The sequence below is a fragment of the Cryptomeria japonica genome, chromosome 4 (genome assembly GCF_030272615.1).
Source record: "Cryptomeria japonica chromosome 4, Sugi_1.0, whole genome shotgun sequence".
Taxonomy (NCBI): domain Eukaryota; kingdom Viridiplantae; phylum Streptophyta; class Pinopsida; order Cupressales; family Cupressaceae; genus Cryptomeria; species Cryptomeria japonica.
The window spans coordinates 457,856,877-457,884,863 of NC_081408.1; positions in this window are offsets into that span (position 1 = coordinate 457,856,877).

A 27,987-nucleotide genomic window follows, 5' to 3' on the forward strand; every position below is an offset into this window, starting at 1 on the left:
CATGCAAACAAGTACTTACCTATCATAGACTACCGACCATAGACCTATACAATGTTTTCTCAACTTTCGGTGATTCATCTAGTTTGCTCAACTTACAACCGGTAACCATGAGAGTACTTATCGGTTTGCTGCCCTCCATTTGAAATTTCTTCAACATGTCTTTTTCATACTTGGTTTGGGAGATGAAAATTCCTTTCTCCTTCTGTGAAATCTACAAACCAAGAAAATAGGACAACTCACCGAGCATGGACATCTCAAACTCTATCTTCATCTGATCTGCAAATTTTTTGTACATGATGTCCTTGTCTCCAGAATCCTTTCTCCTTCAAGTATTTGTCTAACCGGGAATACCATGCTCTGAGAGCCTGCTTCAAACCATACAGGGCTTTCTTCCACCAGACATACAAAACTCTCATCTTCATGCAGCAATTACCCTTCCAACTTTTCCATATACACCTCTTCTTCAAGTTTTCCATTGAGAAAAGTAGATTTCACATCCATCTGATATACTTTATATCCCTTGTAGGCTGAGAAAGCTAAAAACATTCTTATTGCCTCTAACCTAGCAATCAGTGCAAAGGTTTCTTCAAAATCAATACCTTCCACTTGAGCATACCCTTTGGAAACTAACCTTTCTTTATGTTAGACTATCTTACCTTCTTCATTCATCTTGTTCCAGTAGACCCATTTGGTACCTATGACATTCTTGTCTGCTAGTCTAGGAACAAGTTACCAAGTCTTATTTTTCTCTATTTGTCTCAATTCTTCATCCATGGCATCTACCCACTTTCCAATTTTTCTAGCATCATCAAAACTTTTGGGCTCTACTTCATTCATGAGACAAAAATTTACCTACTCACCTTCCTGGGCTAATCTCCTTCTGGTCTGCACACTTTCATTCCTATCTCCTATGATTTGTTCTTTCAGATGATTCTTCTGTACATACCGGTTAGGGATCTTGTTTGGTGTATCTTCTACAAGTCCATTGTAAGATTGTTCTTCATTTACAACATTTAAATCATCAATCTAAGGTACTGATGTAGATTTTCCTCTATGCGAGTCTTCATCTATTCTCACATTTACAATCTCAAGCACCCTTCTCAATCTCTTGTTGTAGCATTTATAGGCTTTATTGTTGGTTGAGTATCCCAAAAATATTCCTTCATCACTTCAGGAATCAAAACTTCCTAATCCATTAGCATCTCTCTTGATGAAGCACTTACTTCCAAACACTCTGAAGTGCTTGAGTGATGGTTTCCTTTCATTCCATAACTCATAAGGAGTCATTTTTCTATTCCCTCTTAACTATACCCAGTTTAAAGTGTAGACAACAGTATGAACTGCTTCCTTCTAGTATATATCCGGTTAGTTAGCCTCAATCAACATAGTTCTATCCATCTCCTTCACTGTCCTATTTTTCCTCTCTACCACCCCATTTTACTGAGGCATCCTTGCAGCTGAATATTGTCTTCAAATTCCATGTTTCTCATAGTAGTCAACAAATTCATTGGAATAAAATTCTCCACCCCGGTCATATCTTAAGAATTTTAATCAGTGTCCACTTTCATTTTCCACCATCTTCCTGAAAATTTTTTAATCTCTCAAATACTTGTGACCTGTCATGCAGGAAGGTTACCCAACTCCTTCTTGAGTAATCATCTATGAACAACATGAAATACCTTTCTTCGACCAAAGCTCTTGTCCTTGTTGGCCCACATAAGTCTATATGTATCAACTCCAAAGGTCTTGAGGTGTTATATTCTTTTGTTTTAAAGATGACCTTTGCTTGCTTACCTTTGACACATTCATCACAGAATGTGCTTGCTGGTTTTATGATCTAAGGTATGTTTCTCACATACCAGTTCTTGCTTATCTTAACAAGATTGCCAAAATTCACATGGCCTAGTCTCCGGTGCCACAGCCAACTTTCATCAACCTGTCCCAGCATGCATTGGGACTCATAGCATTCCTTCAGATTGTAGACATTACCCTCTGTTCTCTTTCCTTCTGCTACCACCTGACTGATACTCTACTTCCTTATCTAGCAACCAATAGAGTCAAATGAGAACTTGTACTGCTTCAGCTACGACCCTTTTTACCTTCTTTATATCTCTTATTGTTTTATTTATCTCATCTAAGGCACTAATGAGTTCTTCTTCAATGTCTACTTCTTCTTGTTCTTCCTCTTCTACTTCTTCAAGTATTGGTACCTCTTGAGCCATTAAAAGATTTTCTCTAACTTCATCTCCACTGCAATAGTCATCTGAGGCACTTTCCTCATCTGTGGTATCATCTTCATGTGTGTAAAGATTGCTCTGCTTTTGGTAGCCTTTTCTACCATGTGGGTAGACATTTTTCTTCCTATCCTTACAATATGATCTTCTACCACTTGATTGATCATCTTCATTCTTATTACCATAAGGATATTTAGCAACAAAATGTCCAATCTTTCCATAGTTACAACATTTCAAAGGCAGCTTTCCTTTATATTTGCTTGAACCTATCTTGAGTCTTCTGATAAAGTTAGCCATGATGTCATCAGAGTCTTCACCGGTTGCATCATGAGCAGATTCTTCTTTTCCTTTTCTTGAAGTCTTGAATGTAGCTTCTTTCTTCACAATGTCAGTACCAGTAGTCCTCATCTCATAAGCAATAAGGGAGCCATACAACTCATCCAGTGTAAAGACTTTAAGATATTTTGCTTCTTCTATTGCTGAAACCTTTGTATCATACTTAGATGTAAGAGATCTAAGTACTTTCTTAACTCCCACCTCATCTTTTATTTCTTCTCCAAGCCCTCTAATGGTGTTTGTTGTTTCATCAACTCTTTGGAGATAGTCAGTAATTTTCTCTTCATCTCTCATCTTCAAACCCTCAAGTTGTGCTCTTAATGTTTGCAACTTGGCTTCCTTGACTTTAGCATCACCTTCAAATATCTTCTACAACTTGTCCCAAGTTTCCTTGGCAGAAGAGAAATGCATGACTTTAACAAACTCATTATCAGACAACCCACTAAGAATGACATTCTTAGCTTTATTATTGTTCTCATATTCCCTCTTAGCATCTGGATCAGTAGGGGGATTATTAGGAACTATATATCTATTTACAACCGACATCCTTAAATCACAACCTAGAGAGGATAAATAGGTTTCCATTCTTCTACTCCAAAAGGCATAGTTGACACCATCAAACATAGGAGCTTTTCAGGAGACAGATTCATTTCTTGCCATTGTGAACACTTGATAGGATCTACTGAAGCTAGAGAATGCTTTTGACAAAATAGGGTACCTATGCTCTGATACCAATTGTTGGACACAATGGATCACTGAGAGGGGAGTGAATCAGTGTTTTAAACTCTTTTCTTTCAATAAGGAGATTCTGGTAATATATAAAAAAACTAAGTGCTAACCAGTGACTTAAACAATGTAAGCAAAGTGTGTGAAAGGACTTGCTATAATATTAACATAACACATGCACAAGAATACGTCACACAACACCAGATATATACGAGGAAAACTCAATGTGGGAAAAACCTCAGTGAGAATAGTTGTTGGAGATCTTCTGCTCCAATCCAGCTGTTGGTGCCCAAAAACAAGTTTACACTGACTCAAAGGCAAAGACCAAGTTGTTTTCTCCTGAAAATATCTATAGAAATCCACTTCCAACTGTTTAATATTCTTCAGACTTGGACCAACAATGACAAGGATGAGAGATCCTTTTGCACTTTAGCCTCTACAAAACCTAGGGTGATCCCTATGCCTATTTGTGATTTTATAGCACACTCACAAATCATGCATGAAACAAAGTAGATAATCTCATATAAAGACTCAACAATATTGGAGAATGCTCAGGAATGGAAAATTCCTTAGTGATCCTCAACTAGCTTGGAGCATGAGATGACTAATACACATGACAACATTCATGTAAAATGAAAATATTATGATATTCAGCAAGATATAGCAAACCAGTGGTGATTCCGAACAGTAAATAAATACCCAAGCATTCACTTAACTATGATTGGTGCCTTATTCCATTGGGTACATGAATTCATACTGCATTAGACTATTCTTTTGACAAAATTTATCTAACAACATATAACCTAAGATAATATTACCTTGCCATATTATCTATTTGTAATCCCCACCCAAAACTACTTATCAAAATCCATGTAAAGATCCCTATCACTCTGCAATTTCATTCAATCATTTAATTGACCTTTGAGACCAAAGCATGAATAAAAAATTACATACACCACAACAGTGCAATGAATGATAAAATCCTTCATAATATGCATTCAAAACATGATAGAACAATACACTAGAGAGAAATAGGTTTGAATCATATATTTATTTATTAATTCTGTTGTCTCTGTAAGAATACAATCCATACATAACTCCTTCAAGAACCTGCAAAAATTATAGACACAAGACTCTTTCTATTTTTCTCTGTAAATGACCTTTTACAATCCTTTTGTTGCACCTAGACTTTTTTATTTGGAAACAAAAATTTGGAACACTTAAGGGACTAGAAATTCCAAACGTCGTCTCATAGCCCTAAATTCCCTTTTATTAAAAAAACAAGGGAGCAAACAAGCTTCAGGCTAGAGGAGACACCTATCATCTTAGAATGACTATACATAACCGCATTTTGTTATACAAAACAATCATCCTCAAACTTTCTTATACTAGATCAAAATATGTAGACGCCTTCTTCAAAAATCATGTTAAAAATTACCCCCATCCTATCTTACGGGTTCCAAAATATCTGCCACTAGAAAATAAAAATAGTTATACAAATTGTTTACAACTTTCTATTCATCATTCAGATGCATGCTACTCCACGCACTATAATATTCATTGGATGGCCAATTGAAATTTATGATTTCATCAACTTTTTCCCTATATGGAATATAATTAACGACTACTTGGTTTTCCTCTCTTTCAAAAGTTTCAAAAAATATTCCTATAGCAATTATTTTGTCCACACTATCCTCCAACATATCCATATTTAGCCCATCACAAATCATTTCTACTTGGGTATTGATGACTCTCTTTGCCTCTTCCTTCCAAAATTGCAAAGGCTTAACTGCCCCTTCTCTATCTTCAATATCTAGCAAAATAGTTTGCTCTAATTCACTAAAATTCTTCATCAATTCTCTTACCTTTCTTTCTATATTTTCTGGCAAAATTTGGGCTTCCTGCATTGATTTCACCAACAAATATGGTTGTTGGAGTACATGTGGTCTCCTAGCATAAAATTTAGAGGCCATAGACATCATTCTAAGCTCATTTCCCCTTTGTAACCACTTTGTAAACAAGGGAATTGCCAATTCTTTATCATCATTAAAATTTTGAAAAGCATCAAAAAGTAAAGAGTATAAGGCATGGATGTTGTTTAACTTGCTTTCAATTTTCTCATTCAAATGAGTTAGCACTGAGCTAACTATATCCTTCTGCTGCTCGGTTGATTATTTTTCTGATTCTTTCAATTTTATTTCTAATTCAACAATCTTCTCTACAAGCTCAGACTCATTTGGTTCAGTTGATCTTGTAGTATCAGGTTCATCATCATCATCACATGGGACTAAATACCATACCAGGAATATTAGTACTTGTATTTAATTTAGCTGCTTCCCCTCCTTGGTCCATAGGTGGCGACCTAGATGTTGATGGCTTGGACGGTCCTGTAAGTGTAGTATAGGAAACCTTTATTTGTCCTTGCTTAAGGAATTTCACTCTCATTTGCAACTCCACACACATTTTATGAGATGCATTATAATCATTAAAAAGCTTGTCAAACATCTTTATCAGCTCAACCTTCTCTAAAGCTTCCTTTTTTGCACTCTCATGTGCTAGCTTAGCAACATCAACATTTAACTTTGTAGCCTCTACACTTGACATGTTAGCTGCTCTCTTTATAATTAAGCTTCCCCTTAAGTTGGGGTATAAATCATTGGTGTTAGGCTTCCTAGGTCCTTCCTCTAGTACCCATATGGCCAAGGTTGCATAATCATCTACAAATTTTGATCCTCTTAATGCTAACCATGCTTCTTCTTCCTTTTATTTCCTAATTGCATCAAATGCCACTACATCTTCTATATCCCATTCTCGCAATATCAAGACTCCATCCCGACTTACAATTTTCCTACGCTCATCAGCAATGATTTCTTTGAACTCTTCCTTTTTTTCACTCTTTACTTCCTCTTGGATTTATTGATATGATCTATCTGGCCTTTGGGCCTTCTTCTCAGTAATCCTTCCTTTGTATTCCTCAAATTTTTGTCTTCCATACTAACTCCAAAAAGGATGGGCTTCTTACAAAAGCATCATCCTCAAGGAAATTGTCACATGCCTCCTTTCTTGCATCTTTGCAAGCTTTACCCTGGATATCCAAGGGAGTAAGATCCAACTCCAAATTAGGAGGCAATATAGGAATACCAATCTGCATCTTTGCACTTGTTGCAACAAACCTTTCTTCCTCCACCCGTTCCTCATCTTGCCTTACTAGTGAAAAAGATACAACTGATGGTGAAGGACTTCTATCAGAATCTTCAAGATCAATGATCTCAACTCCTTGAAGAGGCTTACTTTGTATCTTGGGGAAAGGCTATGAACTCATCATCTTCTTACCCTTTCTCCTTATCAATCTCCCATTATCATTTCTACTATCCTTTTCCTCACTTGTTTCTTCTCTAACTCTTTTGTGAGGAGATTCCTGAATAAGCCTCCCTGCTATCACACCATTTTCTCTCTAGGATACAAGAAGTTGTGAACTTAATTGTTGTCAGCCATGAACTTCTTCAAGTTTGGCTAGCTTCTCCCTTAAGACCTTCATTAATTCATTGAAAAATTTCATAAAAAATTCAATCTTGGCATGAAATGGGGAAAACTTCTTTAATGAATCATATTTTGGATCCATCTTCTGAATAGCAACCTATAATTTTCTAAAAATTATCCACTTTTCTTTTCTCCATTCCTGAGTCATGGGGTCAAATTCATTCCTGATTAAGTCCTCGAGAAAATTATGCACATGGGGCAACAAAGCTCCTTTTATTCTTCTTCTAAAATTGTTGTTAAAAACCCTCAGGATCACTGTTTCTAGCTATACTTACCCCCAAATGATATGGAGCAAAATAATTTGTCGAAATGCTCATATCCTCCCTTTATAATCACAAAGTAAGGGATAATGGTGTAATCCGAGAAGAATGTCTCTTTTCCTTTTCCTTTTAAATCTTTATCCTAAATACATCCAATTTTCCACATCACCTCAGCAAAACCCATTCTAAGAGGAACATTGAAGGGCAGTACATTGATGAATACTAAGAGGGGGAGGTGAATTAGTATACCACAAAATATTGTAATCAATCTTTTAAACAGTTTAGCAAATAACCATTGCAACAGATTCACTAATAAACCGGTTAAGATAAGTGCAAACCAAATAGAAAACAAAGCATTCACTCATAAGAGCACAATCACCATAACACAAGATATTTGACATGGAAACCCAAATGGGAAAAACCATGGCAAGCAGAAACTCACAAGTAACTATCTGCATAATAGAAACCAGACTGCTTAAGGTCAAACCAGTTAAGGTCATATAATGTTCTTCACCAGAATGGATCCTGTTAGGAATCTAGATCTCTGTTAGGAGATAAGTCCCATTAAAGACTACCTTGTTAAAGGATTTCAGATCCACAATTGTGAACCACCTTGTTAGAGGATTTACAAAGGCTTTGTTGGGCCTACCTGGTTAAGGGTTTTAGACTTGTCGAAGATATTAGTAATCAAGTGAATGATCTAGATAATAGTACAATATGCTTAATTAGATCCTTGATAGCTCATTGTTAATGCATTTCAACATTACTTCAGTCTTCAATATCTCCACACTTTGTCTCTTCATATAGACCTAATATTCTCTTCAATGATCGCACATAACCTTTTCTATTCTATCTCATACATACGCAAACCCTAGTCATGATGTCCTTATACAGGAATTTGATTTCATGTCGGTCTAATAGAATTAGACTACAAGTTCCTAGGTACAGTGCATCTAGACACATTTGGTAACACGACACAAACACACCACCAAAGTGTCAATGGATGATAACTCATCACACATTACAGTAATACCGGTTGGTAACTCATCACAGATATATACCAGTTAATACAATATACCGATTACTGGTTGTCAAAAATGAAGACTGGAAGATCGTAGTGTTCTTATCAAAAATTAACTATCGTTTGGGTCCTTCATACCACTTGAGATCCTCAAACCGCTTGGGGTCTTCATACTGCTTGGGATCTTCAATCAATCTGTGATCAGTAAACCATCTTCTACAAAATACCGATAGTATAAAGACTATGTATTCAATAATACACAATACTAGTCGGAACAATTACCGGTTTTGCATAACTCATACATCAAGAAAGTGTGTGTCCATCATTTGTGTGTCCATCAATGATAATCAAAACATCATCAAAATGCCAACAATCTCCCCCTTTGGCATTGATGGCAACAATTAGGAAAATTTTGACATCTAAGTGTTTTTACAACAATAACACAAAAGATGCTACAATCAAAATTACTCCCCCTAAGCATATACACTACCCCTTTTTGAAAAAATTACAATGTACACTACTCCCCAAAATGGTAACATGAAAGTGCATGAAATGGTAACATTCACCAAAATTTTAATGTACACTACTCCCCCTTTACCAAAAATGACAAAGTAATGCAAAACTATCCTTTTTATAAAATAACACATAGTAGATGTTCATGACAATAAGGAATGAAATTTCTCAAAAAGAGATTTAAATTTCTGCACAAAAATCTTCATTCCAATGTCCATGACTCAAGTAGTGAGATAGCAACCTCACTTTCAGTCTTCATCTGGAATGTCAGTTCTTCCATTGCATTGATGCTACTCAGCTCTTGAGTTACCATGATGGCTTCCAAGTTGAGAAAACATCTCTGAAGAACTTGCAATTTAGGTAATAGGAGCAATTGAAGCTCCTACAAATTTTGAGTCTAGATGTTGATCTCTAGGTCCATCTTGGCAGTTTGATGCTGAAAATGATGAACAGTTTGTCCTTAGGTAGTGAAAAAATCATAGGGCATCTTGAAGGTGTTGATATATTCCTATAACTCTGATTGGAGTTTAGCTTTCTGTTTGAGCACATCTTCACAAAACAGATGGGGTTGGCAGATTTTACTCAAAATTAATTTACCCTCACCCATAGCAACACTGATATCTTTCTAGTGCTTCAGTAGTTGTGTCCTGAGTTCATTCATTTGCTTGACTAAGGCAATATTGAGTGCCTTTTCATGGTTCTTTCTTGTAGTTGCTTGAGAAACATCTTCCAAGCATTGTACCTGGTCATCTACTATGGTACAAAGAAGTTTGAGCTTGGATAGAGAGGAGTCGGTACTAGGGAGGTTAGTACCGGGAATTAGACTGGTAAGGGTGTCAACTGTAGTTTGTATGACATCCTGTTCTTTCTTCTTCCACAATTCTTCCAGTCTTTCCTATGCAAGTTTGATGCCTTGAAGTAGCTCAGAATCATCTTGAGATTGAGTCAGACATGCAAGAGTTAGATCAATAGGACTGGTGGAATCAACCTGCTTGGTTTGATCGTCGGTTGCCTTAAGAGTCTACCCTCCTTCTTTGGTTTAGATCTCTGCTTGTTTTCTCTTCGCTAATTCCTTCTCCTCTTCCATTATTTTCTTTTCTTCCTCCTTCTTCTTCTCTAACTCTTTCTTTTTCTCCTCTTCTCGTTTCTTCTCCATTTCTTCCTTCTTCTTATCATCTTCCTGGTTTTTCTTCTCTTCCTCCTTCCTTTCTTCTTCCTTTCTCTTGTCTTCTTCTTTCTTCTTCTCTTCTTCTTTTCTCTTATCTTCTTCTCTCTTCTTCTCTTCTTCTTTTCTCTTATCTTCTTCTCTCTTCTTCTCTTCTTCTTTTCTCTTATCTTCTTCTCCTCTTGCTTTTTCCTCTTGTTCTTTCTCTCCTTTATCTTTGTCTCATTTCTCTTTCTCAGCTTTTTCTTTGTCAGGAATGACATCCTCATTATCTAATGTATCAACATCAATAGGGTCAATTTTTTCTATCACTCTTTCACCTTGACTGTCAAATACCTCATCTGGTTTGCCTGAGGATAGGTCAGGTTCTTGATCAACCTTCTTAGTGGCTTCAGATACCTGGTGTATTTTGACAACAACTTTGACATGTATGTGTATATCCTTTTCTACTTCAGAAGTTTTACCTTCTAGTAACTTGAGTCGTCTCCTTCTCATAAAGAAGATGCCTTTGTTTTTTTCCATTATTTCAAATAATTTAAAATTTGAAGCATCAGGAAAGTATTGTGCAAAAATTCTCTCTGATTTCTTGTTCTCTCTCAATGCCAATGTCCCATTTATTATCCAAAGAATTATACAAATAATTAGGAGTAACTAATTTAACCTCAGAAGGTGACCGATCATTAACACATAAATATTTAATAACCTCTTGTTCTACCTCCTCTTTCTCACTATCATTAAAGTCATCAAAATGTTCTTTCAAGTCATCAACCAATTTCCTCCTAATATTCTTTATTGTCCTCTGACAATGTGTCATTGGTTTATAAGAGGAAATATCTATATTTACCGATGCAGAAGTTGCTGGTGCATTACCGGTAGACTTTGGCTTTTTGCTTGATTGCCTTGTCTTCTTTGTTTGAATCTCTGGTTCAGTGTCTTCTTCCTCCAGTGAGTGAGTCCTGGATTTTCGCTTCCTCTCGAATACTTTTGCTGGAATGATCTCAGGTTTCTTTTTGGCTGGTGACTGCTTGGTCACTTTCGGACTGGCAGATGTAACTGGTGCAGATACTGATGGCACTGCTTTGCCCTTTTTTTGCTTTGGTTCCTCAATTAGTGTGACCCTCTCCAAGTAGGTACTAGTTCTTTTCTTCTTTGCATCCAATGGTGAGGCAAGTAGGGTAGAGGCATACCCGATCAATAAGTCATTCACCACTTCATACCCCATAGGGCCAACTACTTCCTTTCTAGGTTCCATAGCTTCCATTATGCAGTCATTTATTCTTATTGTGAAGTAGATGTCATCTTCATACTTCTTCACAATATCACCAGATATCCTCATTCTCTAGCTCATCTTTTATTTAAATTCATCAAAATATTTACCTAGAACCTCAAGATATGCAGTTCCCATTGCTTGTAGACTCTCCTTAATCTATCTAGAAACTAGTAGGTCAGTAGACCATTGAACATCACCTACTCTAGGGAAATAACCTTGAAAATAGAAGAATAGGCCAACTAGAATTTGGCCAAACTTGAACCTCAGTGATTTGTCCTGTTTAATAGATTTCAGGTTCACCAACAATTGCTTCTGTAATAGGTACATAGGTCAAATTTAGTATCTTCCTTCATCATCCTGTAAGTAGCATTCACCGCAACAGTAGGGATAGAATTCATTCTACTGGCATTAAATATTTTGTAACCAATCACCATGCAAGCATATTTTACCAGATCATCTGTAATGGCGTTGACGGTCACTGCCTGTTGGTCACTCACAGAACTAGTGAGCTTTGTCATTTTAGTTTTGGTGACCTTTCGTAGAGCAGGTACTTCTCCAACATTGGAGAATCTAGTGATGGCATGAACCGCTTCCGGTGTGATGTCATGGGTCTGCTCGAGATGCATCTTGTCACCATGCACTCTGCTGAAAATAATGTGAATATGTTCTTCTATAAATTCTTCTAGAAAGTATACTACATTGTATAGTTTCATCTTCCCGAGGATGCTATACTCTGCTTTTATCTTCTTATCATCTCCACATAACAGACTTAGCTGGGAGTGAATTACTAGGGATCCTAGGTCTTCCAACTTACACTCTATATACCCTGAAATATCTTCCTCGATAATAACTCCGGCAAGATTTTGAGATAGGGAATTGTATCTCATTTTCTTTTGAAAATACTCAGGTGTATCTTCAGGTGCACTATAACTAGAATGCGATGCAGAAGCCATAACCAAATGATAAGAAAGAATTTTGGAAAATACCTTCACAATCTAAAATTTAGGTTTTTCAATATCGCGTACAGTTCACTACTTCGGTTTCTAGTTCACCACTTAGTGTTCTTCACTAATTTCTTGAAGATGATTCCAAGATTTTGCACACAATTTCTCCAAATGCCAAACAAATTTCTCTGGTTGCTCTACTCTTGAAGATTCTTCTTTCGAAAACAAATAAGTGAAAATGATGACGAAAACCCTTTTAAACAAACTCTCACCTACCGTAATAAATGCATCACCGCTAGGGCACAAACCTTAATTTTGCCTTTTACCGCTTCAAATCTTCTACCGACTGACAGGTAACATATACCAGTAAAGGTCTTTACTGATATAAATCAGGGGTTCAAAATATTTCACCGATATGTTCCCCCTAAGCTTTTCTGAAGCTCAATTTTCCAGTTCAGAGACTTCCACACTAGGTGCAGAAGCAGGTTCATCATGTGATTCTTCTTCTAATTTCTTTTTCCAATTTTTATTCATTTCTACTTGAATGGTTTCAACATCAATCTTCCCTTCTGGAGTGATCTGTATATCATCCGATAGGTTCTTTCTCAGTCTGCAAGTTATGGTAGTGTGTCCCGGTTTGTTGCAATGATAGCATACAATTCTAGGTGTTCTCCATGGTCCATTATTCATACTTCCACTCTTCCTTCTACATGTTGCAGTAGTGTGACCGCTACCATGACATATCAAACAAGTTGATTTCCAACTAGTTTCCACTTGATAACCAACTGACCGATGGTCATAGGTATTGTACCAGTTGGGATTCTGGTTCATAGGAAGTTCTAGAATAACTCCTTGAGTCCTTGAAGGATATCTTCCAGTGTTGTGCAAAACCAACCTACATTCAAATGCTCTATTCCCAAACTTGTTGCATGCATAACAATTTCCATTGAATCTATTGGATCTAGGCATATTGTTTTGAAAATAAGGAAAATTGTTGTAGGCCTTGCTTCTACACACATTGGCAGTATGTCCTTTGAGATAATTAAAGAAAACAAGTTTAAAATTTTTCCTTACCTTTATCCTTGGATGTCAGTTGCTTCTTTGAGATGTTTCATCTTTTGTTCCAGAGGTCTCACTTTCCTCATACCCAGAGAAACCAAGTCCAGTGGTATTCTTTACTGGCTTTGCCGATTCTAGCTTTTTCTCTAGCTTAGCAGTACTCTAATTGAATTTGGCAAGTATCTCCTTTGACTTAGTAAGTTCCTTGGAAATAGTAGCATTGGATTACATCAAGGTTGCATTCTCAGAAATGGCCATGTTTAGTTCACCTTGCATTTCTTCTTTTTCCACTTTACTCTCTTCGAGATGAGCGGTAAGGGTACTAATTTCTTACTTTAGCTTGGAGATCTCATGATCTTTGTCTTTTACCAAATCTTCAGCTTTCCTTCTGTTCTCAAGATCTTGACACATTCTGATAGTCAGTCCTTCCAACTCTCTTCTCAGGTTGGATTTAGATTCATTCAGTTTTTCAACTTCTTCAACTAGGGCATCCATGTCTGCTTCATCATAAGAGCTATTTTTAGTAAGTTCCAATAGTTTCTCAGCATGCTCTCTTCTCTTGGCCAAAGAGGCTTTATACTTGACTTTGAGTTCATCATAGGCTCTCTCAGTCTGAGTGAGATGATGAGTAAGTTCCCTCACACTATATTCCCCCATATCTCCTTCCAAGTGGTTAGACTTAAAGAAAGGTTGGCTCTGATACCAACTAATGAACACTAAGAGGGGGGGTGAATTAGTATACCAAAAAATATTGTAATCAATCTTTTAAATAGTTTAGCAAATAACTGGTGCAACAAATTCACTAATAAACTGGTTAAGATAAGTGAAAACCAAATAGAAAACAAAGAATTCACCCAAAAGAGAACAATCACCATAACACAAGATATTTAATGTGGAAACCCAAATGGGAAAAACCATGGTGAGAAGAAACTCACAAGTAACTATCTGCAGAATAGAAACCAGGCCGGTTAAGGTCATACATTGTTCTTCACCAGAACAGATCCTGTTAGGAATCTAGATCTCTATTAGGAGATAAGTCCTATTAAAGACTACCTCATTAAAGGATTTCAAATCCACAGTTGTGAACCACCTTGTTAGAGGATTTACAAAGGCTTTGTTGGGCCTACCCGATTAAGGATTTCAGACTTGTCGAAGATATTAGTAATCAACAAGTGAATGATCTAGATAATAGCACAGTATGCTTAATTAGATCCTTGACAACTCAATGTTAATGCATTTCAACATTACTTTAGTATTCAATATCTCCACACTCTATCTCTTCATACAGACCTAATCTTCTCTTCAATGATCACACATAACCTTTTCTATTCTATCTCATACATACGCAAACCCTAGACATGATGTCCTTATAAAGGAATTTGATTTCATGTCGGTCCAATAGAATTAGACTACAAGTTTATAGGTACAGTGCATCTAGACACATTTGGTAAGGTGACACAAACACACTGCCAAAGTGTCGGTGGATGATAACTCATCATACATTACAGTAATACCGATTGGTAACTCATCATAGATATATACCGGTTAATACAATATATCGATTACAGGTTGTCAAAAATGAAGACTGGAAGATCATAGTGTTCTGATCAAAAGTTAACTACCACTTGGGTCCTTCATACTGCTTGAGATCCTTGAACTGCTTGGGGTATTCATACCACTTGGGATCTTCAGTCAATCTATGACCGATAAACCATCTTCTACAAAATACCGATAGTCTAAAGACTATATATTCAATAATATACAATACTGGTTGGAACAATTACCAGCTGAGCATAACTCATACATCAAGAAAGTGTGTGTCCATCAATGACAATCAAAACATCATCAAAATGCCAACATACATGAGGCTGTCCGCAAAAGCCATAGACTTTGATTACAGTACTTACATAGTATGGGATAAAATCCCCCCAATTATGTTCAATCCTGGCAAGAGGCACCCTCTCCTTGGGTCTCATAAAATCATGCAATTCCTTAGGAATCCTTGGTGGATTTACTGTCAACCTTTGTCTTAACCTACAAGAAAAGTTGTTATCAAACCTTATATAGCTAGCCTCTTGTCTATCCCATGACATGTTTGTGGTCCAAAGATGTATTCGAATCTCCTGGTTATCTATTGTCCTTATGAGGTTCATGGTACCTTCAAAATAATCTACATTCCTTGAAAGGAACATATGCATGAGTAAAGAATACTAGGAGAACTTAACACCAACAACTTGATTCTTAATGTCTAATAACCCCTCATGAATATTTTCCTCAAGATAAGGGGCAAAGTCAAAAACTACTGTAAAATCCAGATGTTGTATCTGCATAGCCATGTACATAAAATCAGGCGACAACACTGTAATGGGACTAAACCCCAATATTTGGCATAGAGAAAAGAAAGTAGCCTAGAAATAGGGAGTGAAAGTACCAATCAAGAATGACTCTTCTGAGCTAGGACCAATATGGTATGTTGTACTTCCCACTCTGGCTAAATGCATTGGAAGGAAATTCTTTCTAATGAATTCGTTCATTTTGTAATATTTTGCCTTTTGTTCATTTAAATCTACTGGTACCAGGCTAGGGGATGGTTCATACAAGTCAAAAATCTCTTGAAATTCCTCCCTTCTGATGGTTAATATAATATCTCCATCATTTCCCCTAATAACCCTTGAAACTGGGTCATATCTGTCTCCAACAACCTTGAGTAAATCAACATCTATGAAAACACCTAGTACTACCAACTTGCCCAAATCATACTGCCAAGGACTGGATAATGGGGAATTTAATTTTTTTTGTCCATACCATAATTTGAAAATCTCTAACCCAGTTTTTGATATATTAGCATCTGCCAGGCAGAATGCTTTATCAGTTAGCCCTTCCCCTAGGGTTTTTCCATCCACAAACTTCTGCCCCTATTCTTTTATCATTTGTAGAGGGCTTTAAATGGTCCAAGAAACCATCATAAAGATTTCTTTTCATATAATCAACTTACCCTGAATGTTTCTGTAAGGGAGCCATTTTCTGCAATTGGGGCTTTATACTATATTTCCAAATTTGGGAAGGAAAACTAGGGCTAGTATAAGATTTTTAAATTACCAGAGTAATTCAAAAAAATTTCACTATCCTCTGTCTAGTATCTTAACCCTAGAACAAATTGAATTTTCTTCTTGCAACCTCACACACAATTTGTAATATCAATTTGTTTCAAGAACATAAGGAGAGCTCAGATAAACTTATTGCTTTTGAATTTCACTAGAGATGACAATTCTGTGTCACAGAGAGTCGTTTCAGTCTTCTTTAGCAACAAGAAATTCTTCAGGATTGCTATGAAATCTTTTGCGAATGAAAAACCTTTTAAGAGTCTTTTAATTGTTGCAAGGGAAAGAACGCAAATGTCTCGTTCGCCATTAATATTCGCCCGAGCAAAACAACGACTCATAACTTTGTATTTAAAAAAGTTTAAAAACTATTCGTCGATCATCCTCCAAGTTGGCCAATCCAACGATCATCTCTTGTTGACTCAGCACTTGACTTTTCATCTATATCAACAACCCCACAAAATCGTGACTAATCAACACCGCCTCATCTTTCTATCAAACTCTGTCAGTGGCCCCACTATAGGTCTTCTTTGCCAACCTAAGACACATGGCATCATCTTGCGATGCTGTGGTCCGTATCCACCTTGAAACTTCTATTGTGGGAACACGAGGGCCATCTGATCTATTCAAACTTTACTACCTAGCATACTACCTGTTGACTCTTTCTAAACTTAAAAATCGAGCACCTTTTACCTCAGGATAAAACATCTCCATTCATTCTGAGCACGTGCAAATTGATGGGGCTGTTAGTAGATCGACCTTTACCACCTGTGAACCAATAACACAATGCTTCTGACTGGTTACACTGCTAAGCCTATCGGTTTCCACCGATAACACACGACACAATCTCACGATGCCGCAGTCATTAAAATCCTCACATCTTTGATCACAAGGAAGCGCTAGCCATTGGATCCATCCTATCTTTAGCAAACGGTCGAAGTACTTAGGATTCTTTAGACTTAGGAAAAATACAAGTGCAGGCATAAGTATTTTAAAAGGAGACCGATAATAGGAAATTCCATGTAGATGACTTAGGAATATCATTTTTCACAAACCGATTAATCACCACTAAATACTTAGGAAATGAAAAATGGCCCCGCAACTGAAAGTGGAACCCTCAACCTTAAGTGAGAAAAAGGTAACGACGGGATATAAAAGGAACTGAAGACTTACTTTCAAACCAAGATTTAATCATAAAAAACACAACCTCTATAGCCCTAAACCCTGATAACTTGACCAAGGGCAAAAATAAATCCAGGACGACCAAATTTTGCAAGACATAATTTTAATTCCTATCACCAGCCTCACAATGAATCTCTGATTACAATATTTAGGGCACCAACCCAAGGAGCACCAACCCCTGATTTATGAGCACCAACTCAAAGGAGCACCAGCCCCTGCACAATTTACAAGCTACAACCTAAAGGAGCTACAACCCTTGCACTAAGCTAAAACTTAGTGAAAACAATATAAAACTCAGTTATACAAATGAAATCATTGTTGCAAATGAAGTTTTGCAACCTTACAATATTCTCCTCTGTCGGTTTCAGCCTTACCGGTCTGTATTCTCTCTGCCCACTCTACAGCTTGATTTTGATGATCACTTTTCTAAATCCCCTGTCACAATGTCTTTTCTTTTTCAACTCACACTTGATCACTCTTAATCGGGCACAACTTCTATTGGTTTGTCACCTCTATGTTCAATGAACACTCCACTAGTTGTTCCTTACACAGGTTTACACTACTTCTCTTTATCAATCAATTCTTCACTCATAAACACTTCAAGTGTTTATCTCTTGGGCTCTCAACAATTTTACACTTGTCTTCACACTACAACAGCAACAATCATAGTCTCAAGTCATCATTTTGAAACTTGAGCTTTCCCGCCAAGAATCAATTCAAACTTGGAGTGGTTAGGGTTTCCTTTACCCAACACAATCTTCATGAGATCCGATCTAGTCTATCTTGGATCAATCACCTGTACTTGAATAATGCATATGTACACATTTTCCATTATCTAATGCCTACTTGCTAAAGATAGCAATCTCGTACATGATTTTCTACCTTGAAATCTATCTACTCATAAAAAGCTCAGTTGCTTCCTTCTCAAGATATTCTTACAATCTAATTTCTTTGCTTTGATTCAGGCACCAAGTACTCCCTAATCTTCCTCTGTCATTCTTCCTTCCTCGAGCCGCACCAGTCAGTTACAATCCTGTGATTTTTGGCTATTTCATTAATGTCAACTAGCTATTTCAACAATCATGTCAATGGAGGCTTCACCGACCTTTGCATGTTTTCCACCTCAGCTCCACATGGCATCACAATGGTCATACACTTAGCTCATCGACACATAGTTGATTTATAATTGAACATTTAGAAAACTCATACCAGTACAGGCCTTTATTGGTGAGACCTTCTTCTCCTGCTAACTGGTAGTGCACACTACACCAGTAGCACATTTTCACCTCCGATGATTTGTGATTACTTTAACATTCTGCCTCTTCATCATAAACATGTAGCCAAATTCCAGACTAGTTTAAGCTCTACAGGTTATCACTCAACATGCTCAGACACAAATTCATCTCACCTCATATCGGTGAAGTCAATGATAGTCTCAACAACTACTTGTCTTTCAACATACTAGTTAACAAGCCATCATGTTAATATTCTCAATACCTTATTTGTCTTTCACCATATCGATACATTCTTCTTCATACCGGATGATATACCTCTATCAGTAGCTTGCCTACAATACCAATTAACATCAATGACAACTGAATGCCAACACAATGATCGACCTTATGATGAAGCAATAGAGCAGTCCAGGTGGATACGATTGGAAAAGATGAAGGGATTCTATTGGAGCTTGACTACATGAGGCAATGGATAGGTTACCCCTAGGGATTCCAGAGTTAATGCTAGAATTAGGAACTTCCCTGTTGTTGGAGAACCAACAAGAGGTTAGGTTGTGGGGAGCTGATGAGCCAAAATAATGGCTCCATTTTGTCAGATTTTATCATAAAAACTCTAGCTTTGGTCATATATTTGGACAATGTTTAGGTCATAGAATTCCCTTGGTTGATGTCTTTTTAGTATTATTGGATCTGATTTATCCTACACCTAAGGTTGTTATCTGATGATCTTTATATAGTCAAAGTATGCAAATTATTTGAGGTAATTTTAAGATATGGTTTAATTTATGTTATGTTCGCATCAGTGGATACACATTATTTTGTGCACATTAACGCTATGATGCAGGGACAACCAAGATGAGAGGATGACTAAGCTTGCGGTTAAAGAGACAAATCATCATGTCGATGGATGTAGACCTAGTCAAAGTGGATAAACAATGAAGGAGCTCATAACCAATTGTCCACTTCTTCAGTAGAGTGATTAGTGGAGCATTCATGATTTTTCTTGATGAAGCATAAATCTAGGAAAGGAGGTTGCACTATATTTTCTCAGCAGTAGGACAGTTGTTTGTAATTGCCTATAATAATAATGCTCAAATGATATGCTAGAATGTATATGCCTATAGTAACAATGCATAAATTGATATGAGATGGGATATTTTGTGCTCTAAAATGGGGGATATTTATAGGATTTCCAAGGCCAGGGGTGAGGTGGCAGGAATCAACGGTCAAGATTGATTCTGAAGATATCAAGGGTGAAATTGGAGGAGGTTGGAGAAGAGGTTGGAGGGAGGGACATTTGTCATCTATGTGGTGACAAGTGTCAAGGAGCCTTTCTCATGAGAGGGCAAGTGTCCAAGAGAGGAGACATGTGGCCAAAGTGCCATGTGTCTCAAGGGGAGAATATCCACACCATAGGAGGTTAGGATGTGCAAGATAGGATAGAGTTTGCTAAACCCAGGGTTCGGTGGCATGGGTTAGGTTAGAGGGATGGTTAGGTTAGGTGGTTAGAAGTTAGGAGGCATGTGGTTAATTTGAATTTAAAAATTCAAATAATAGGAAATAGGCTAATTAACTTTCAACAACTCATAAATTGATTTGTTTAATTAATTAGGGGATTAGAAGAAATGAATTAAATGGGGGGAGGATTAATTACTTTGGATTAATTAATCAAAGGGGACTATTGAAATGAACCTATTAAATAAATCCTTAGATTTATTAATAAGTAGATGAAAGGGATTTAACCAAATTGCTAATGAATTCAATTAAATTAGGAAGGGGGATTAATTAAATAATTACTTATTTAATTAATTATCTTCAAACCATTTTTAGGTGTATACATTTTGCCCCTCTTTGAAGCGAGGTGTGATGACATGTTGATTCAAAGAATAATATTATTTTGATGATGATATTGGTTCGATAGGATGCCCCATACATTGCTTGATAAATTGCAGTACGATGATGCCCCCTCGGGAGATCAATTGATATAATTGACCGTTGGAGTGTTTGGATGTTTGCGAAATTGATATCTTGATTAGAAATGATTTGATTTCTACAACTTTGATTGATGAAAGTGCGAGTTCATTGATGTAATGATTGAAAAAGATTGAGTGAAGTCGATAAGATTGATTAGATTGATAAGATCAAGATTTAGTCTGGTTTCAGGAATGACACCTCCTGTATAAGACAAAGATGATCAAAGCATTCTAGTTTCAGGAATGATATATCCTATATAAGACTTGATCAGAATGACTGCTTCCAAGAAAGATAAATCCTATATAAGACATGATATAATAGATCAGATGAGATCCATTGATAGATTTGATAAGGTTGATTGGATAAAGAACTGACATGTTTTTGATATCAGGTTGTAGGGGATTCGGATGTGCTGATTGGATTAAGCTAGAAAAGAGATTGATTAAGCTACATGATTCAACAATTATGTTAGAAAATGATCAAATTAAACTAGATAATTGCCTATAATAACAATGCTCAAATGATATGCTAGAATGCATATGCTTATAGTAACAATGCATAAATTGATATGAGATGGGATCCTTTGTGCTCCAAAATGGGGGATATTTATAGGATTTTCAAGGCCAGGGGTGAGGTGGTAGGAATCAATGGTCAAGATTGAGTCTGAAGATAACAAGGGTGAAATTGGAGGATGTTGGAGAAGATGTTGGAGGGAGGGACACTTGTCATCTCTATGGTGACAAGTGTCAAGGAGTCTTTCTCATGAGAGGGAAAGTGTCCAAGAGAGTAGACATGTGGCCAAAGTGCCATGTGTCTCAAGGGGAGAATATCCACACCATAGGAGGTTAGGATGTGCAAGATAGGATAGGGTTAGCTAAACCCAGGGTTAGGCAGAATGGGTTAGGTTAGAGGGATGGTTAGGTTAGGTGGTTAGAAGTTAGGAGGCATGTGGGTAATTTGAATTTAAAAATTCAAATAATAGGAAATAAGCTAAATAACTTTCAACAACTCATAAATTGATTTGTTTTAATTAATTAGGGGATTAGAAGAAATGAATTAAATGGGGGGAGGATTAATTACTTTGGATTAATTAATCAAAGGGGACTATTGAATGAACCTATTAAATAAATCCTTAGATTTATTAATAAGTAGATCAAAGGGATTTAATAAAATTGCTAATGAATTCAATTAAATTAGGAAGGGGGACTAATTAAATAATTGCTCATTTAATTAATTGTCTTCAAACCATTTTTAGGTGTATACAGTAGCAGTTGCCTAGGTTGCTTTCAATTGTGAGTATTGATAGATTGTTAAGTCATTGTGTTTCCGCATATTTCTTTTAGAAAATTTCTTTTTCCTGTAGTAAGATAGAATGACTTCAACTTGAGCTTAGTGCACATACAATGCCAACCCATTTCAAGTTCACGTCCCTGGTTGATAATTAAATGATTTTTTGCCACAAGAGAGGTAGCTTCTTAGTAAGGATGTCCAGTCCCTATGCAAAGGTTTCAGAACCCTATTTCTATTCCAATTGCAAGGACCAACAATGACGATGCATGATGATAGTTGGTAGGCTTATTTAGCTACCAGTTCTTTGGTGGTCATAGATTCTCCTGTTTGTGGTTGTGTGTTGGATTTGGGCACCTTCACTACCATCGTAGACCTTTGTATTCTTCCTTTGGGATTCTGTGGAGTTGTTATGGGCAAGGAATAGATGGATGCTCATTAGGATTGCATTGATTTTTGACATAAGTGGTTAAGTGTTTGGATGATTTGGGAGAGAGAACTGGGATTGTTGTAGTCTAGAGACCTATTTCCCTATGCATGATCTTGGTAATGCAGTTGAAGCAGTATATGCAGCAGGGTTGTTGGTTATTCATAGTCTCAATGAGTGATCTCTATGAGAGTGAGTGTCGGGAGGCATCTCTTGATGATAACCCATCCTTCATGAGTTTGTAGATTTTTTTCGAGGAAGATCCTTGGCATGCTGCCTAAGTGTGATATGGACATCTTCATTGATCTTGTCTTTGGAGTTGAGCCTATTTCTAGGACACCTTATCATATGACCACTGAAGAGCTAAGTGAGGTATATTTTTAGTTGAAGGAGTTATTTTCTAAATGCCGAATTCATCATAGTGTTTCCCGATGGGAAGTACCTATCATCTTTGTTAAGAAGAAGGAGGAATCTCTTCACTCGTGCATAGACTATCGATAGTTGAATAAGGTGAGGATGAAGAATTGATATCCAATGCCAATGATTAATAATTTTTTTAGTTGAATGAAGGGAGCTAAAGTGTTCTCTAAGGTTGATGTCAAGTCAAGGTATCATTAGCTTCGCATTCATAAGGCCCACATTCATCATATTGAATTTTGCACTTGTTATGGATATTATGAGTTCACAGTTGTCCTATTTGGGTTGAACAATGTACCATCCAGCTTTATGACTTTGATGAATGGAGTGTTTTTCACCTATCTTGACCAATTTTTCCCTATGTTTCTTGATGATATTTTGGCATATTTGAGGACTATAGAGAAAAATGAGTTTAATTTTGTTAGAAATTAGGATCTAGGATACTAATCATTATAAACAATATTTAAAATGAATGCATTAAGAATCATACAACCATAAATGTACACATTACATAAGATATACATGGCGAAAGATCCTCACAGGTAAGAAGTCCCATAAAGCATCATTTTATTAAAATACTTACAAAATATAGTTTATAATAAAATAGACTTGAACTGGGGAAACTCCTCCAATACTTTCGCATGGCTAATACTACCTCTTGTGCATAGTGATGTAACTCATTATCAATATCCAAATTCTCACACCTCTCAAATGAGAGAGGACCTCCTTAAATATAGGAGGAAGGGTGACTTCACTAGTCACACCTTTTCAATAATCCCTTCATAAATAATTGATAATCTAATAGATATAGACTATAATTATTTCAAATAAGATATGCTTATAAAGCATATAATATATAAGGTTTTGTAACCTCTTATTAAGAAATTATATATAAATGTTATAAGGGTATGAGCCCTACTAACATTATGTTCGAACACTCCCCTTAATGTTAGTAGGGGGCATCACATGTCAATTTCCATGGAAGAAAAAATGAGGTACCCTAGTAACATAAGTCTTATTTAATAGTGATAAATAGGGACACACATATATGCCAACATGAAGATCATGCATTCCAAACTACATGAAAGTCATCTTGTCATAATTTATAATCCCAGTGTTTTGAAAATGATGCTATGAGGTCTTGTAAAAAAATATATTGGAGTTGTGGTCTCCTCAAATTAGCCTCTTCCCAGGTTCATTACATAGTGTTTGTAGGACTTAATACAATACATTTACAAGTGGAAGATTTGCAAGGAGAAGAATTCACAATATGCCTGTAGGACGAGCGCACATGTTCTTGTAGGACTTAATAATGCCTAATTGTAGTATTTAAAACCAAAAGGGACTTACATATGCTTACCTATAGGCTTAAAGGACTTACTAATGCCTATACAAGTCTTATTTCATACGTATTAGGACTTACTTATGCCTACCCGTAGAATATAAAAATAGGATTTAGCCACTAGGTGGTGTCATTGACATGGACACCCCCCCTTTATTGCATCACCTAAGTCTAAGAATTGATTTGAATTTGGAGAATATAATGCCTAAAGGTCTTATGCCTATTAGGTATTATATATAGGATTTAACCACTAGGTGGTGCCATGTTCACTCCCCCTGAATGACATCACCTAAAAATCAATCATCACGCAAAGGTTTTAATAAATGATGGCTAAGATTCAAAATATAACATGTGCTCCTGATCTTTAATGTGCTTTTATGATGGAGCTGGACAAAACTTTCATGATGAAATACTTTCACTTTAGTGAGGTGCCCATGATCTTCAAAGTGCTTTTCTCTCCTTAGAAATGATAGTCTTTGGAAAGAGTAAAATAAATTCAAGTAAGATGGTGGTAATTTTACATGTATCCAATTAGAACTCTATTATTAATTTTCAAAGTGATATTGATTCTTCAATAGGTACTTCAATATTTTTCCGTTTTGATTCAAATACACATAGAAGATAGCCTTTTTATTAAAGTATTGCACCATATATTTTGAAGACACGGTCTAAAAAGAATCACAAATATAGTTAGTAACATAGTAATCAATTAAACTTGATTCTTGGTGTAAGGAAAAAAAAACATAATACTATGAATTTGTCATTTGCCAAAAAATATAGTCTTCCTCATAAAAATAGAAAGGTGATCAACATATATTTTCATGAGCATAAGCATGAATGGTTAGTTGTCTTTAAAAAAAAAAAAATAGACATTCTACTACATATAGTAATGACCCATAAAAAAAATTAAGTAATGAGTGAGCTATCCTTACCCGGTATGCTCCCTGGATAGTTTATTAGGACGGTAACCACCCATTATAGAAGTTCTACACAATAACATTTAAGAAAGAAAAGAAAACAATAGTATCCAAAAAGTGCTTTAAAGGTTTATGCAATTCTACCTTGTTTATGGATGTGTAAGATTTTGAGGAAAAATAATTAATATTACATTTTGAATCATTTTGTCATCCTTGTATTATAGAAAAGGAAAGGAATTTGTATATTTCAATATAACAAGAATGATAATTCTTTGAGAGAAATAATGATCTCCTTAGATGGTTGTGATGACAAAAAAAAAATTACTCCATATTATTATATCAAAAATCTTGATATCTAGTGATAAGTATGAGTCCACAATAGATTACTCATTTAGACAAGATAAAGACCTCATTTGTCTTAGAATATCGTGTCTAAATTTGTAATATAATATCATATCAACAACAACAAGAAGTTCCTTTATCTCCTACTTTATTTCCATCAAGAAGTGAATATAAAATGCGAGTTCAAAAATAAGTTATCCTCCCAATCATGCTAATGTAGGAGAAAAAACTATGAATAATTTTCAAAGTTGTTAGAGGAATTTATTTGCAAAATAAATCACTTGACTAGAGATTTGAGTACAAATACCTCAAACTTTTTTATCTCTTTCTTGAATGATTATAAAATTAATTATATGAGAAATGAGAACTTAGTGTTCCAACATTTAGCCATTTAAAAAAATATGTATATGGATAGCATAAGTCATAATATTTTTTGTTCTCCACATCTATAATCTACATAAATAGTGAGGCAAGCACCTACATTTATTTATTTTAAATGTAAATACTTTGGCAATCCATTCTCATTTTAAATTTTTTGGCTTACATATTATCAAAGATTTATGAGATTTTGGTAGATCTTTGAGCTAAACTCACAAGAATTCGTTAAAGTTTCATATTGAAAATCATGACAAGATATCATTAAGGTCAAACTAAATTTAACCCTTGGCATGTCATATGGTTGATTCAACCCATAACTTTCAATTGAAATATTAAAAAGAGCATGAAAATTAAATGTTAATATTATTTGATTATCAACAAAATTTGGATTAATCAATAAATCAAATCCAAGGTTATTTAGGTCATATGAAAAATAATTATATCTCGAAAAAGTTTTTGTTCTTTTTATTTTTTAGTGCCTAAATTCCATTGACATGTGACACTATGGTGACATTCTTTGAGATTAAAATACATGAATAATAGAGGGTTTATACTTTGGTATGTTGAATGTAATAGAAGAGTGGAATATTTATTGTAGCATCCTAAAATTGCACCCCTTGCAATTTTGACCGCATTTGGGGTCCTCACCTTAGTGTTCTCATCTCCATGCTTGATTGAGACCTATTTATGCCACCACCATGCAACAATGGCCATATCATATCATTTTAACTTGATGGACACTTAACCCTAGCCCAAATATGGGGTAGGACCAGGGCGTAGCGCCTTGGTCCTCACTAGGACAATGGCACCACACCATGGTCCTCCTTATTTGGGGCCCAATATAAACCCTCTGCCCTATATTAAAAATGAGTAAGAAACCTTCCCCTGTGTCGACCTATGTCAAACAATTAGCATAATGGATGACAAACAAGTATATAAGGAGGTCTTCCCTATTAGGATTCCCCTAGATACTGAGAGGGGGGGGGGGGGGGGTTGAATCAGTATCTAACCAGTATGAGCAATTTCTTAACTTAAAACATGTAGAACATATTACAATAGTGTACCGGTAAGTAGAAAATAATGCAATAAACAGAGATAGAAACAACCACATGAAAAACACACCATAACACAAGGATTTAATGAGGAAACTCGGTGTGGGAAAAACCTCGGTGGGATTTGTGACCCACAATATTCACTTACTAGCCAATAAGAGAATATTACTGCTACAAGAGGGGCCTGCACATGCAAGAAGGCCAACTGCCTAGAGCTCACTACTCAAATAAAAAATAGGAAGTCTCACTAACTTACAAAATGGATTATATAAATCCAGTGTCTTGTATTGCTTCAAAATAGCATCTATAATGCCAGATCCAGTACTGTTTTCTACTCTACTTCTTACATAAACCCTTAACCTATAATTCACATAATAGGTCTGCCTTATTTCACCTAATTATATTGCTCTTACTTACATAAAATGTTCTACAATGATCTCTCTTATATAAGAGTCATTTTACAACTTGCCAAGTCGGCTTACAATGATTTTACAAATAATAAACAAAATATATTACAACAAAAATCATGTCGGCCTCTATGCTGGTATGCTACCTTTCACTACCGGTGTCGGTGATTTGAGTGTAGGCGTAGAATCTGATCTTGCTAGTGCCGGTGGAATGCCTTGTTGGTGTCATAGGATTGTAAGGTTGCCATCAATGACAAAACCTTCTGTATATGGTGAAAATGGATAACAATAATAACAATATTGAAAGGCTAAATAGATTCAACCACAAAACCCTAGCCTAACAACAACAAAGATCCACCATAACATATGAAGATTACCTAAGACAATGCAAATCACATGAAATCACAAATATTACACCATCACATGTCAAATAGGGTTTTGATCTCCATTCATCTTGCTTGATATATTTGCTCTCAGATTTTATATGCACAAGAGCTCAACAAAGAACGAATGTGGTTGCAAGTAGGATCGTAGTGTAGTCAATTGCATAAAAGATGATTAGCATGAATGATTAGCTCATTAGTGATTAGGGCTTGATAATGAAGGAAGCATCTCCTTATATAGAAGACACTATATGAAATGGAGGGATAAGATTGAGAGGTGTAAAAGGAGGTCGGCTATGATTAGAGGGTAGGTAAAAGAAATAATAAAATGAGAGGGGTAGGTAGTGTATGAATTAAGAGATGAATGACATGTGTCATGGGTAGAAAAGGCTAATGAATTAATTAATTAAATAAAGATTTATTTAATTAATAGAAGAAGTGGGATCGATTAAATAAATAAGATATTTATTTAATT